This window comes from Rhinoraja longicauda, chromosome 4 (assembly GCF_053455715.1).
Source record: "Rhinoraja longicauda isolate Sanriku21f chromosome 4, sRhiLon1.1, whole genome shotgun sequence".
NCBI lineage: Eukaryota > Metazoa > Chordata > Chondrichthyes > Rajiformes > Arhynchobatidae > Rhinoraja > Rhinoraja longicauda.
In genome coordinates, this window is record NC_135956.1 from 18,572,839 (window position 1) to 18,586,990 (window position 14,152).

General features: G+C 43.1%; 1 long non-coding RNA gene across 1 annotated transcript; it reads left to right on the forward strand.

Moving 5' to 3' along the window:
* Positions 1 to 9,352: 9,352 nt before the first annotated feature.
* LOC144593080 (uncharacterized) lies at positions 9,353 to 13,540 on the forward strand. Its single transcript, XR_013547198.1, has 3 exons — positions 9,353 to 9,439; positions 11,655 to 11,823; positions 13,489 to 13,540. It is a non-coding gene; the product is annotated as an uncharacterized LOC144593080 (long non-coding RNA).
* The last annotated feature ends 612 nt before the right edge of the window (positions 13,541 to 14,152 follow it).

A 14,152-nucleotide genomic window follows, 5' to 3' on the forward strand; every position in this document is an offset into this window, starting at 1 on the left:
CTGTGTTTGTCTGCCTATTATAAAAACCAGTCTGGTCTTCATCATGAGCTTTTCAAATCGTTTGGAGATAATTGAAGAATATATTTTATAGTCCACATTTAGAATTGATATCGGTCTGTAGTTGGTACAATTTTCCTTGTCTTTGTTCTCTTTGGGGATTAATGTTCCATGACGGGGTTGTCTTGCCTTCTTTGGTGATCCAGTTAATGGTTCTCAGAAGAATTTGAACTTTCTATTTAGTGCACTGCTTTTGGTGGTCAAGAATTAAGTTCTCTGCATTGGCCAAACAAAAGGTAGATTGGGTGGCAGATACAAGGAACTGGTTTACAAATATCTGAAAAAAACATCTCCGTTCTTTCTAAATGATAGTCCTGAGCTTCCATTGTCTGTAAGTAAGACTTTCAACAGGCCAGACAGTGCCCGTGGACAAAGAAATTGAGTTAATGTTTGAAGCTGAAGACCCTTCAGCAAAACTTCGAAGGAGAGAACACAGATTACTTGCAAATTGCACAGAAGGTGCAATGTTCTGGCTTAGGAAGTTTGGTCTGTCCCCAGCGACTCTCACCAACTTCGACAGATGCGCTTCAGAAAGCATTAAATCAGGATGCATCATAGCATGATTTGGGAACTTTTAAGTAAGCTTGACAAACAGCAACTCTTTTTCAATTAGACTCACGACAATTTTACAGACTCAACAATGAATTTAATGCTTTCAGATAAACAGCCGAACCAAGCTCATACCTGGCCCCAAGGCATAGCTACGAGAGTTTGTGCAGGAGTTTCTCAGGGCAGTGTCCTGAACTCAACCATCCTCATTGTTTCATCTTTCTTCCAACTTTCTTCCATTGGTAGTAATGTCGGTCAGTGGCCTGATTTGCACCTCCTGTCAAGAGTGGGGAAAGTAGAGACACTTCTGCAGTCCGTGACTTGTCAAACCCCATTTTCTTTGGGTTGAAGCTCCATACACAAAGCATACTGTTGGGGTTGCATCACAGCTTAGCTTGGGAACCGCTCTGCCCAAGACTACAAGACATTTTGGAGACTTGTGGTTGCAGCCCAGCCCATCACGGTGGCGCAGCGGTAGAGTTGCTGCCTTACAGCGAATGCAGCGCCGGAGAGTCAGGTTCGATCCTGACTATGGGCGCCGTCTGTACGGAGTATGTACGTTCTCCCCGTGACCTGCGTGGGTTTTCTACGAGATCTGCGGTTTCCTCCCACACTCCAAAGACGTACAGGTTTGTAGGTTAATTGACTGGGTAATATGTACAAATTGTCCCTAGTGTGTGTAGGATAGTGTTAATGTGCGGGGATCGCTGGGCGGCGCGGACTCGGTGGGCCGAAGGGCCTGTTTCCGCGCTGTATCTCTAAATCACACACACCAGACTCCCCACCATTGACTTCATCGACACTTCACATTATTACGGACCCACCCTGGTCAATCCTTCTTCTCCCCACTGCTATCGGGCGGAAGATCTTCTTCTTTCATGTCCATCATTCAAATGTTGCATCACTGTCATCGTCCGTCCTGAAAAGGGCGCAAGCTTCCGGCGACAATCAGTGGGAGCCATCACTTGTACAATAGACGATGATGGTAGCAGAATTAGCTCAGGACACTTCCAGTTTCCAGCCCCGCGACGTGGACGCTTCTGCTATGGGGCCGGGCGGAAGATACAGAAGCTTGAAAACACGCACCACCAGACTCTGAAACAGCCTCCTCCACTCTGTAATCGGGTCATCTCTACTGTACCTCTTGTGTTTAGGTTCATGATTAGGTTTACTATTGTCACGGTTTCCACGATACAGTGATGCTTTGTTGGAATTGTTGTCAGCTTGTCCCAGACCACATGGGTCAATTGGAGTGGCCGTTGGACACACTGAGGAAACACATACAGGAGACAGAGGTGCGTAGGAAGGAACTGCAGATGGTGGTTTAAACAGAAGATAGACACAAAAAGCTGGAGTAACTCAGTGGGACAGGCAGCATCTCTGGAGAGAAGGAATAGGTGACGTTTCGGGTCGAGACCCTTCTTCAGACTGGTTAGGGATAAGAGATATAGATGATAAGGTAGAGAGATAAAGAACGATGAATAAAAGATATGCAAAAAAAGTAACAATGATAAAGGAAACAGGCCATTGTGAGCTGTTTGGTGGGTGAAAACGAAAAGCTTGTGCAACTTGGGTGGGGGAGGGATAGAGAGAGAGAGGGAATGCTGGGGCTACCTGGTGAGAGAAATCAATATTCAGACCACTGGGCTGTAAGTTGCCCAAGCGAAATATGAGATGCTGTTCCTCCAATTTGTGTTTAGCCTCACTCTGACAATAGAGGAGACCAAGGACAGAAAGGTCTGTGTGGGAATGGGAAGGAGAATTAAAGTCCAAAGACGTACAGGTATGTAGGTTAATTGACTGGGTAAAATGTAAAAATTGTCCCTAGTGTGTGTAGGATAGTGTTAATGTGTGTGGGGATCGCTGGGCGGCGCAGTCTCAGTGGGCTGAAGGGCCTGTTTCCGCGCTGTATCTCTAAAGTGTCCAGCAACCGGGAGATCAGGTAGGTTCAGGCCGGCTGAGTGAAGGTGTTCCGCGAAACGATCGTCCGGTCTACATTTTGGACTCGCCGATGTATAAGAGTCCACATCTTGAACAACGGATACAGTAGATGAGGTTGGAGGAGGTGAGACAGAGGGTGTTCTGGGCAGCAGTTCCAGGGAGGTGAACAAGCTGCAGGTTTACTCACGTACAATGTAGGACATTTGCTGAGGGCAGTAAGATTCAATGTCCACAGACCCTCTTTACCTATTGTTTCAAAGTCTTTAATGAAGTCAGTAAAGACCATGGATAGTGACTGCTGTTGCTCCATGCATTTTCTTGGGGTTGTTGCATGTTGAAAATCATCTTTACTGTCCCTCTTATGTTTAGGTTTTGGATTAGGTTTATTATTGCCATGGTTACCAAGATACAGTGGCACGCTTTGTTTTGCATGCGATCCAATCAAATCAGATAATAGCGTGCATAACTACAATCCAGCCAAATTAAAATACAATAGATAGGGCAATGGGAAAGATGGAGACTGCAGAATATAGTTCTCAGCCTTGTAGCGCTCCCATTGCAGAGACCAAGTCCGATGTCCACAATGGGATAAAGGTGAATCGGACAGTATCCTAGCCTTATTACAGAGGGTAGGAAGCTTTTCCTGAGTCTAGTGCTGTGTGCTTTCAGGCTTATGTATCTTCTGCCTGCCAACAGCAGGGGGAGGAAGGAATGACCGGTCTTTGATTATGTAGGTTGCTTTTCCGAGGTAATGTGAAGGAAGTGTGGACGGAGTCAATGGTGGGGAGTCTAGTCTGGTAATGGGCTGAGCTGCAACCACAAGTCTCTGAAATTCCTTGCAGTCTTGGACCGAGCTGTTCCCAAACTAAGCTGTGTTGCAACCCAAGAGTAAGATTTCAATGGTGCATCTGTAGAAGTTTGTAAGGGTCATTGAAGACTTGCCGAATTTCAATATATATACAATATGAGAGTTTTAGTAATATATAGATTTTATTCAGTTTTGCAATGTAAAGTTAACTCTTATAGCATTGAGCCTCTTAATTACATACAGAATTTGAGAGTAACTGTTTTCCAGTAAGGGCCCAATGCTCTCAACACAATAAAATTGAACATACAAAGAAATATTGTCTGGGCTTTTAGAGATTCTTTTTTTTTTTCTCTGCGAAGAATATCATATACATCCATAATTTTCTCTCTTGTGTTTTATTAGCAACATTAAAGTTAGCGCTGGAGGGCCTGAACCAAACCTCTAGTACATTTTGTTCAGGAATAGTGCTGATAAGCCTCCCTTTTTCAACTGCTTAAGTGCATCAATGTTCAATGGTATTTTGTGCAGGAAGGAATTGCAGATGCTGGTATAAACTGAAGATAGACGGAACTTTATTGCCACATGTACCGATGTACAGTGAAATTCATTTTCCCCATCAGTTCAGGACATGTATTACCTACCTCCTTGGTGTCGCTCGGAATATCCTTGATAGGACTTTGCTGGATTTACCTTGCACTAAATGTTATTCCCTTATCATGTATCTGTACACCATAAATGGGATCTCCTTACAGACAGCACCCATAGGCAGAATCAAACCCAGGCCTCTGGTTCTGTAAGGCAGCAACTCTACCACTGCACCACTGTGCCACCTAATGTACCTATGGAAATAGTTTCCCCATGTATACTCCTTCAAAAATCCTTATAGTTTTCAACTCTTCCATTAAGTCACCCCTTATCCATCCTTCCTCAAGGGCAAACAACAACAGCTTTGGAGGTTTCTCCATTGAACCGAACTCCCATTAATTCTTCTCTACATTCCTTCCAATGCCTTTACTTTCTTCCTAAATTATGGTGCGCAGAAGTGAAGACAATATTCAAGCTCAGGTCTAACGAGAGACTCGTAAAGGATACTAGAGATAGAAACAATGTCTAATTAATCATAGCTTGGCTTTTTGCCTTTGCAATGTCACAGTCTGCCTGCAGACTTCCACCCACGGTCCGCTCACAACTTTCCTGCCTGCAACTCGAGAATTCCCTGTTAAACCACTTTGCATTCCTCATATCCCTGCTTGTCTGTTCCTCTCCTGTGGTCTCCTATTCCACCCACATTCATATCTCAACAATATATATATTTTTCATTTTATTCTATCCTCTGCCCTGGAGCTGTCACACACTGTTTTGATTTTCTGTCTTCCTCTTTTATCTCTGCCTACTTGTTGGGCCTTCAGCCTGAGCCTGCTTTGATTTTCTTATTGATTTTCATGCCTTCATCTTGATTTCAGCCACTGTATGTAAGTTTCATTGTCCTATTATCTCCAATGTTATCCTCTGACTTGACTTGGCTGCTCTTATTTCAACTTTCCCCTAATGTCTTCCACTTTTGGCTGAAAGCTACGATTTTCCATTGCTCTTTAATACGCATCAACCTGCAGGTCATAATAGAAGCTCTTTATTCCTTCTTTTTAACATGTGATGTTGAGTGATTACAGATAGACAATAGACAATAGACAATAGGTGCAGGAGTAGGCCATTCAGCCCTTCGAGCCAGCACCGCCATTCAATGCGATCATGGCTGAACACTCTCAATCAGTACCCCGTTCCTGCCTTCTCCCCATACCCCCTCACTCCGCTATCCTTAAGAGCTCTATCCAGCTCTCTCTTGAAAGCATCCAACGAACTGGCCTCCACTGCCTTCTGAGGCAGAGAATTCCACACCTTCACCACTCTCTGACTGAAAAAGTTCTTCCTCATCTCCGTTCTAAATGGCCTACCCCTTATTCTTAAACTGTGGCCCCTTGTTCTGGACTCCCCCAACATTGGGAACATGTTTCCTGCCTCTAATGTGTCCAATCCCCTAATTATCTTATATGTTTCAATAAGATCCCCCCTCATCCTTCTAAATTCCAGTGTATACAAACCTAATTGCTCCAGCCTTTCAACATACGACAGTCCCGCCATTCCGGGAATCAACCTAGTGAACCTACGCTGCACGCCCTCAATAGCAAGAATATCCTTCCTCAAATTTGGAGACCAAAACTGCACACAGTACTCCAGGTGCGGTCTCACCAGGGCCCGGTACAACTGTAGAAGGACCTCTTTGCTCCTATACTCAACTCCTCTTGTTACGAAGGCCAAAATTCCATTGGCTTTCTTCACTGCCTGCTGTACCTGCATGCTTCCTTTCAGTGACTGATGCACTAGGACACCCAGATCTCGTTGAACATCCCCTCTTCCTAACTTGACACCATTCAGATAATAATCTGCCTTTCTATTCTTACTTCCAAAGTGAATAACCTCACACTTATCTACATTAAACTGCATCTGCCATGTATCCGCCCACTTACACAACCTGTCCAAGTCACCCTGCAGCCCTCTAGCTTCTGTGACAAACTACTCTTTTTTTTTTAACCTCATCTTGAAATGTGATACAGAAGGGGGAATATGATATTTGAAGTGCGATGGAGACTTGAAGTGAAGTTTAGCTGAAATGAAAGAAGTGTCACTGATGGGAATTGTGCACGAGGCATGTTAAGGTTCGAGTCTTTATGCAGAAACTGTGACCCGTGGTGAAAGTAGAGCACACGAGGCAGGCCAAGGCACAGCATTGGAAAATGACCTGGAATTGTCAAGGTTGCAGCCTGAAGATCGCAGGTTTCCATTTGGCCTGGAGAGATCTGAACCAATATGGCTCCTGGCGTCAAAGTCAGTAGGAGAACTATATAAGCCTATAAGTAACTGAGGTGAGCAAATTGCAGGCACAGTAATGGGACGTATTCTGGATTTGAGAATAGTTGAGCGTTAGTGGGGTGCCACAGTGGAGCAGCAGTAGCGTATCTGTCTTACAGCGTCAGACACCCGGGTTCAATCCTGACTGCAGGTGCTACCTTGATAAAGTCCAGTAAAGCCTGATTAAAGATAATCTGAGGGTCTCCAATGAGGTTGATGGTAGGTCAGGGAACGTTCTCTCATTGTGGATTGGATGGTTCAGTTGCCTGATGGCAGCTGGGAAGAATGATTGATTGGCAGAGTAGACTTGATGGGCTGAATGGCCTAATTCCACTCCTATCACTTATGAGCTTATGACTTATGACCTAAACTGTCCCTGTGTGCACCATTGAAGATAGACACAAAAAGCTGGAGTAATTCAGCAGGTCAGGCTGCATTTCTGGAGAAAAGGAATAGGTGATGTTTTCAGGGATGCTGCCTGTCCCACTGAGTTACTACAGCTTTTTGTGTCTCCCTTTGGTGTAAACCAGCATCTGCAGTTCCTTCCTACACATAAGTTCTTCCGTTACTGTTTCTAGTTCAGATTCCAACATCTGCAATTCTATTCGTTTTCCATCACTAAGGATTTGGGATATTGCAAAATACAATTGGCAAGGATCAAAAGCAAAACTAACTCCCCAAGAGTGATTTGGAAATATAGTGAGAAATATATAAAGCAATATACATCTAACAAGTAAAGATATTAAGGAAAGAAGTCAAATCCCAAAGAGACCAAATAAAGATACAGATCTTGGTCCATGGCGAATTTTCTTTTCATTTAAAAGCTGCCTTTTAACCATGAGCAGAGGAAATATAGCGAAAATGTCAAAATTACAGCAGCAATTTCAAATTTGGAAACCTTTTTTAAAAATCACTATAACTGTTCAAAATATCAATGCAAAGCTTTCAACGTGTTAAATTCTTTGAGGCTGTGTAGTCTAAAAGCCACCAAAGTGGTCTATTGCATTGAAGAAAATAATTTTTATTTCAAATTAGATTGGTGTCTGCGACTTTTTTCCCTACAATGCACACTCAAATCTTGAAGCGTTGAAAAAAAGTTGTTTTCAATAAATCCTTCCTGTGGCATTTGATGTTCGTAATAAGATACTAAGGACATTTTGCACAGTTAAAGAGTGTGCTGCTGCAAAACCCTCATTCCACAACACATATCCCTTAAATTCTTTGCTGCTTACTAAGTTGAATTCATTTTGTAACGACCCCACTTTACTGCTGTCTCTGGAAACCATTTCCACGATGAAATATCCAACTGATGCGCGACAATGCTAGAACTGTATTCTGCACTCTGTATCTTTCCTTTTGCACTACCTTTTATAGTTGAGTTTGACTTCATTGTATTTATGTATAATATTATCCGATCTGCTGGGATAGCATGCAAAACAAAGCTTTTTACTGTACCTCAGTATACATGGCATTAATAAACTTCTTAGAGCTAACGGAATCAAGGGATATGGGGAGAGAGTAGAAAGTGGTACTGATTTTGGAGGATCGGCCATGACCATATTGAATGGCGGTGCTGGTTCGAAGGGCCGAATGGCCTACTCCTGCACCTATTTTCTATGTTTCTAAACCTAAACCTAAACCTAGATCTGACCTAAGACCTGGCTTTTCCCAACCTGAGCTAAATTCATGGGTACGACTGTTTTAACACACAATGTGGGTATTAATCAATCTAGGGTCAGATGGTTGCACGTGAAGTCACAGGTAGAAGAGCTGTCAAAAACTAATGTAGCAAACACAAGGGACTAAAATGTCCTAATGTTGATGCTGAGATGCCTATACCCTGCACAAACCAACTTTTAAGACTACAGGACATCAGTGCAGAGTTAGGCCACTCGGCCCATCGAGTCTGCTCCGTCATTGGATCATGGCTGATCTATTTTTCTCTTGCATCTCCATTCTCATGGCTTCTCCCCGTAACCTTAGACACCCCTAACAATCAAGGATCTCTGCTATAAAAATACCCAATGACTTGGCCTCCACAGCCATCTGTGGCAATGAAGTCCACAGATTCACCACCCTCTGGCTAAAGAAATTCGTTCAAATCTCCATTCTAAATGTATGTCCCTTTTATTCTGAGTTTGTGCCCTCTGGTCCTAGATTCTCCCACTAGTAGAAACATCCTTTCCACATCTGCTCTATCTAGGCCTTTCATTATCTGCAGGTTTAATTGAGATCCCCCCTCATCCTTTGAAACCCCAGTGAGTGATTTGGTTATTGCCTGTCATTGGCTACAGTGTTTGGAGGTGATCACTTTATTTAAGTAAGATGGGTGGGCATCTTTTGAAGAAGGGTCTTGACCCGAAACATCACCCTTTCCTTTCTCTCCAGAGATGCTGCCTGTCCCGTTGAGTTACTCCAGCATTTTGTGTCTATCTTGGGCATCTTTATTGCCATAGGAACACACCTTAAACATCTTGAACCACCTGCCATTCCCTTTTCTATCCCTTGGTGCAGTTTACTTAGATGGAAGTGGGAAACCTTCTCGTGAAAGAAACAACTGCCAAAAAAAAATGCTCATGAGTCTGAATGTATTAAGAGACCCAGACCAATGCTCAGCACTGCTTATTGCCTAGCAACCTTGAATGTGCAGTAACAAAAAAAAATAATGTTATTTCCTACAGCTTTAGAAAGTGAAGAGAAAGATGCAGGAGATCAAAAAAAGATGCTCTGTCATCTAAATAGCTTCCATCCTCTTTAAATGAGAATTTTCAATTTCTGCCTAATATCCCTCTGAGCGCTGGAACATTTGGGGGATTCCGTCAGAATCAGCTCATCGGAAGGGCCTGTGAACAAATGACAATGGGAGACTTTGAGGTGAAAAAGATTCTTTGTGACATCTTCCTTTTGTGGTTTATTTTCATCATTTGTGTTAAACAAGGCATTTTCTGGTTGTTTTTCAGGTTATCAAAACTGTCGTTTTCAAAGTTGAAGAAGAACAAGTTTTTAATTATAAAAGCAGACAATGCCAGTAACTCACAGAATCATCTCTAACAGTTTTTGTTTATATTTCAGATTTTTAGCGGTTCCACGGTTTACTTTTACTTTCGAGGTACAGCGTGGAAACAGGCCCTTTGGCACACCGATTCGCAGCGACCGGTGGAGGTGGGACTACTGTAGGTGAGGCATCTTGGTCGTCATGGGCAAGTTGGGCCGAAGGGTCTGTTTCAATGCTGTATGACTCTACGACACTAACAAAATAAAACAGAACGCACAGGTGGCACAATGGTGCGGTGGTAGAGTTGCTGCCTTACAAAACGCATGTACTCGGAGAAAACACACACAGTCACAGAGAGAACATACAAACTCTGTGCAGACCGCACCCGTAGCAAACCTAGCACCACTATTCAAGAAAGGACAGGGAGGAGGGGAAATATGTAACCATGAACCAAACATCAGCAAAAAGCTGGAACCCATTATCCGGGAAGTGATTGTCGGATGGTTAGAAATTCATAATACTATTAGACACAATTAGTGTGGTTTAATGAAAAAGAGATAATTTTGATTTTTCTAAGATTCATGAAGATTTTGCCAGGACTCGAAGGCCTGTACTATAGGGAGAGGTTGAGCAGGCTAGGACTTTATTCCTTTATTGGTTATTACTAATTGATTAGTGGGAAGGGTACACGGATCAGATTAGCGCCTTTAACATTTCACAATTGATACGCATGACTTAAATGAAATGGCAAAAGGGCAGCAAGTCTGCTAAAGTTTAAAACTAAGTGGGAAATTGAGCATTGAGAAAGAGACAAGGAGTTGGCAAAAGGATATGGATGATTAGGCAAGTGACCTCGAAGGATGCAGATGGAATATAATGTGCGAAAATCTACTTTAGTGGTAAGAAGAGGAAAATATATCGGAAGCTATTGCGCAGGTCTTTAATAAGATCATATTTGAAGTATTGTGTGTAGTTTTAGTCACAATTCCTCTGGAAGCATATGATTATTTTTGAATTGGTGAAACCGTTTCCTTAATTGATTCATAGAGATATAGAGTCTTAGAGCTGAGCAGCACAGAAGCAGATGCTTCTGCCCACCATGTTCATGCTTAACAAATTGGGCACACTGGGCTAATTCCATTTTCTTGCATTTGGCCCATAGCCCTCCAAACCCTTTCTATTCAAATATCTTTCCAAATGTCTTTTTCACCCAGAGAGTTGTGAATCTGTGGAATTCTCTGGCAGAGAAGGCAGTGGAGGCCAATTCACTGGATGTTTTCATGAGAGAGTTAGATTTAGCTCTGAATGCTAACGGAATTAAGGGATTATGGGGAAAAAGCAGGAATGGGTTACTGATTTTGGATGATCAGCCGTGATCATATCGAAGGAGCCGAATAGCCTATTCCTGAACCTATTTTCTATCTTTCTCAGGTATCACAAAATGCTGGAGTAACTCAGCAGGTCAGGCAGCATCTAGGAGAGAGGGAATGGGTGACGTTTCGGGTCGAGACCCTTCTTCAGACTGAAGGACTATGTTTCTATGTTTCTTTTAAAAGTTGCAAGGGTATGCACTTCTGTAACTTCTTCTGGCAGCTCATTCTAGATACAGACTACCCTGTGAGTGAAAAAGTTGCCCCTATGATCCCTCTTTCATTTCTCCCCTCTCACCTTAAGCCTACTCCCTCTAGTTTTAGAAACTTCTTCTTTGGGAAAAAGACTGTGAGCGTTCACTTTATCCATGCCCTTGATGATATCGTACATCTCAATAAGCTCAGCTTCCTACACTCCGAAGAAATAAAATATTCCAGCCAGGGATGTGGGGGGGGGGGGGGAAGTGGACTTTAGATAAGCATAAAGGGAATTGATTGGAACATTTATATTTCCAAGAGGGATTAACAAAGCTGTAACTAACATACTTAAATGAAAGACGAGGTCCTGTTGCTCAAGTCTGCATTGGGCATTGTTATGACATGGCATTCAGCCACCACAGAAAGGTCAGAGTGAGGATGTAATGGTGATTTAAAGTAGCAGTCAGGACTGACTGGTTAATGAATATTAGAAGGACTATTTCCAGGTTTGAAATAATGGGCTTCACTTTCTGCATAAGACATTGTGTCAAATTAGTGCCATATGCCTTAATGTTCCATGTTCTCCCAACATGGAATATCTTCCAATACATCTCCCACCCCTCTTTTCCAGCTTCTTTCTCCCTCCCTACTATAATCAGTCTGAAGAAGTGTGGAAGATAGGGTGGCACGGTGGCGTAGCAGTCGTGTTGCAGGCTTACAGCGCTTGCCTAGATCCAGAGACCCAGGTTCGATCCCAACTACGGGTGCTGTCTGTACTTATATATCTCAAAATATGAAGGTTAAACTCTCTGTATTACTGCTTTCACAGGTGGCACAGCGGTAGAGTTGCTGCCTTACAGCACCAGGGACCCGGGTTCGATCCAGACTACGGGTGCTTATCTGTACGGAGTTTGTACGGAGTTTGTATGATCTCCCCATGACTGCGTGGGTTTTTCTCCAAGATCTACGGTTTCCTCTCACACTCCAAAGACGTACAGGTTTGTATGTTAATTGGCTTGGTATGTGTAAAATAGTCCCTAGTGTGTGTAGGATAGTGTTATTGTGCGGGGATCACTGGTCGGCGTGGACTCTGCGAGACGAAGGGCCTGTTTCCACGCAGTATCTCTAAACTAGACTAAAGACCCAAAACGTCACCTATCCATTCGCTCCACCGACGTTGCCTGACCCGCTGAGTTACTCCAGCACTTTTTGTTTTTCTCATGATTCCAGGATTTGCTGTTCCTTGTGCCTCCATCTCGTATTGCATTTGAATAACCCATCACTTTCTGCTGCCCCATGTAAGTTACTCATGGTAAATGTTCAGGTGCGGCCTCATCCTTAGCTATAGGCAGCTGAGCTATCCGTGCTCCCTAACTAGACCACTCTAACCACGTGCGGAGCTGGCTTCTCTGGCACCCTCTCAATTATCTGCAGTGTCAGCATCCTAGTTGGTGGTTCTGGGTATATAATCAACCCACAGGACGACTTTGTCCTCCCAATTATCCACAGTGTCAGCATCCTAGCTGGTGGCTCTGGGTATATAATCAACCCAAAGGACGACTTTGTCATCATTATTTTCTTTTCTTTTCCTCCATCCTATAATGAGATTGCACTTGTTATCTGAAAAGGAAACAGCACAAGGGCAATGTTCTGGTGCAGTGAGTGAGCGAGAGAGCGAGAGAGCAGATGTAGGTGGATAAATCTATCTTCATATTTGTCCATACAAAACTAACAAAACGCTTATCCCGGTGGGCTTTCTCAGAGTGCGCATCTTTTCTTGCATCAAAATTCATGCACAAAGGCAAATATGTCCCTATGCTGTTACATTCACCGATGACTCATGACTTATTTATATTGCATATCCTCCAACCAAGATTATTAGCAGATCATACTGTACATCTTATAATTTAATACATTGATCCTGTTCATCTCCAGGAAATGAACTGCAGCAGCATAATCTGATTAAAGAGCTTCATTTTTATGGTGAGCACACGGGTATGTTTTATATATCATTAGAGTTTTCCGTAAGTAACTAAGCAACAAGTGAGCTCAAGACTAACATCTGGTTTCTTTTCAGTTAACAAGGAAGTGCAATCTCATTACAGGATGGAGGAAAAGCCAAAAACATAATGTTGACAAAGTCGTCTTGTGGTAGAGAGTCACTTATTTATTGAAGAATCGGTGCCTTACAGCGCTGGAGACCCGGGTTCCATCCTGACTACGGGTGTTGTCTGTACGTACATTCTCCCCGTGAGTTGCGTGGGTTTCCTCCGGGTGCTCCGGTTTCCTCCCGTACTCCAAAGACGCACAGGTCAGTAGGTTAGTTGGCGGTAAAATTGTGAATTGTCCCGAGTGTAGTGTGGGGCAGTGTTAGTGTATGGGGATCGCTGGTCTGCATGGACTCGGTGGGCTGAAGGGCCTGTATCTCTAAACTAAACTCAACAAGGAACTACAGATGCTGGTTTACCAAGGAAAGACACAAAATGCCGGAGTAACTCTGCGGGTCAGGCAGCATCCCCGGAGAACAGTCTGAAGAAAGTTCTGATCCGAAATGTCAACCATCCATGTTCTCCAATGATGTTGCCTGACCTGCTGAGTTACTCCATCATTTTGTGTCTTCGTCTTTTTTTTTTTAGACGACTTTTTTTCTCACATTTTTACAGGGCAAATTATCGATAATTTATTACATCTATAATAGAAAATATCCAATAAATAAAGACAACTTCACAGGGATGACGATTCAGCGCTGTGTGAGTATGAAGCACTAATTTTTAAATTCATGTAGAGAATGTGAGTCTGACTCAATTCACACATATTAGCATGTGGGTGTACTCTGTCCCAGAGAGGGAGAGAGAGTGGGGCTATTGTAATGACGGTAGGTTGTGGAGGTACATGAGAGTTTTGAGAATTGTAATTTAGTATAAGAATCATTTCTACCACACCATAGACTATTTTTTCAGAAGGGATAGACATTGTTGTTTGGTGCTGACATTGTAATTGCATCTTGCGGTAATCCAATAAAAAAGCAGATATAGGTCGAGAAGGTGAGGCAAGATGAACAGCGGCTCAGAAAACTAGAACTTGGTACTTGGAAGACTGGTACAAAAAGCTGGAGTAGCTCATGTGGTCAGAGGGTCATAAGGAATAGGAGTAGAATGAGGCCATTCAGCCTGTCAAGTCTACTCCGCCATTCAATCATGGCAGATTTCTCTCTCCCTCCTAACCCCATTCTCCTGCCTTCTCCCCATAACCCATCGCACCTGTACCAATCAAGAATCTATCTATCTCTGCTTAAAAATATCCACTGAATGGGTCAGGCAGCATCTC